The sequence below is a fragment of the Sinocyclocheilus grahami genome, unplaced genomic scaffold (genome assembly GCF_001515645.1).
Source record: "Sinocyclocheilus grahami isolate Dianchi unplaced genomic scaffold, SAMN03320097.WGS_v1.1 scaffold131.1, whole genome shotgun sequence".
Classification (NCBI taxonomy): domain Eukaryota; kingdom Metazoa; phylum Chordata; class Actinopteri; order Cypriniformes; family Cyprinidae; genus Sinocyclocheilus; species Sinocyclocheilus grahami.
The window spans coordinates 989,444-991,380 of NW_015505310.1; positions in this window are offsets into that span (position 1 = coordinate 989,444).

Below are 1,937 nucleotides of genomic sequence, written 5' to 3' on the forward strand. Positions count from 1 at the left end.
TGTGGAAGGGTTGGATGAGAAAAAGCATCTGAAAATCTGCTTTATCAGCAAAAAATCCACCTAATGTTTGTTTTATGTTCAAATTCCAGCCAGCTGCCGGGCCTGTATCCGATCCTGGTGGGAAATAACAGAAACAGATGCATGGTGCTGGTGTGAATTACAGATATAGCTCTGGATCACATCCTCAGCATTCAGACGTTTTTGTTTGTGTGTGTTTCGCATCCTCTAAGCCTTGCAATTTAATCACCCAGATTGCTTTTGATGCCTTTATACTTCAAACGCAGGCATGGTAATTTATCAGCAGTGAATGAGAGGTATGGCTCTGAACATTACTTTGACAGCCTAGGAACACAGAGCGCTGTTTGCCAGACAACCTCACATCTGGGTTAATATGAGGTTATTTTAAGGATCAAATCATCCATACGAACAAGGACAGTATTTCCTAGTCAAAGCTATTGTCAAATATGGGTGAACGGGCCATCTAGAAATGAGTGCTGGAGGGTTTTCAAACACATTCTTATTAAAAGGTCAGCAGAGTCAGGACTGAGCTTCGAGAGCTGCTGTATTTAACATATGTCTTCAGACTCTCAGCAATAGCTTTGATAAAGGTCACTGAAAAGCCTCTAAGAAAATGAGTGTCTATAATGGGCTAAGAATGAAAAGGAAGTTGGTGGGTTTTAATGATTGTTAATACATCACAGTCACACACACACAAAATTGTTTTTGCTTCTTGCTCAGTTAATGTAACACAAACATTTGGCCTCAACATTAATTTCATGTCTTTTTCAAAAACAGAGTTTCTGTTGCAAACACCATGTTGCATATAGTAAATAAAGTTAGCATATTTAGCATACAAAGGTGCATTGCTGCTAGCTAGATTGGACAAATCTAATTTTATTGGGTTTACTGAATTGTTGCATTGCACTAAAAAAGCTGGGCTGTATACTCTTAATTTCTTTCAGTGTTGGGTAGTTTTTGTGTTATCCAGTGGCAGAGTCAGCACCCTTCCCCCATCCTCACCCGTGGATTTACCCAGCCGTTGCGTTAGTGAGCGCGGGATTTTTCCATTCTCTTCAGGAGAGAGTAGTCGAATTTGTGAATTTCTTCGGTAAAATACAGGTTATACGTTGGTTTTATTTAATCATAACTGTGCTGTAATGCTTTATTTTTTGGAACACAAGTACAAGGACGTGATGTCAGTCACCTCAACGAGTCTGTCTTTTCGTGTGCTGGAAACGTCTGATCTGATGGACTGCATAACATAACTAATTTTATTCCTAAAATGCTGAATCTAATTGCATTGGGCGTTAAAAAGTGTTCTTAGAGCTGTGCACTGTTTATTCATGGGCAGGTTATGGAGTCAATCACAGTACCTTTCGGCTAGCCTATGAGTATATAGGCTATGAGTGAAACACGGGGTGGCGGTCTGAGATTCGCAGTTCCCCCGGCGAACACGAGCCCAGCTCCGGCACGAGATCCAGCACCGTTACAGCGGAAACGGTGTAACAGAGACCGGTTGATTTTTGCTCGTAAATGTTTATATTTACTTCTAATATGTTAGTTAAACGAGTTTAAATGTATGCAATATTGTATACGCGTTAAAAATGTGCTTTATTAAATAAAAATAATATAAAATAACTATACTCCTCGAATGTAAAGGATTTGTAAACTAGTGGTTGTGTGTCATGTATTTTACAAAGATTTAGAGAATTAACTTAACCTATAAGCACTAATTATACTAATTATAGCTATATACTGTCTAAACGAATTGATGAAACCAACCCATTATACTGGGTTAAATAAACAACCCAACTTGCTGGGTCAGTTTAGCATAGCATGTGTTCTGTCCCTTACGAAAAAGAAGTTTATTCAAGTGTGATATTAGTATACTACTTTTAAACTAAAAATAGGAAAGTATACTTGTAGTCTACTTTTTA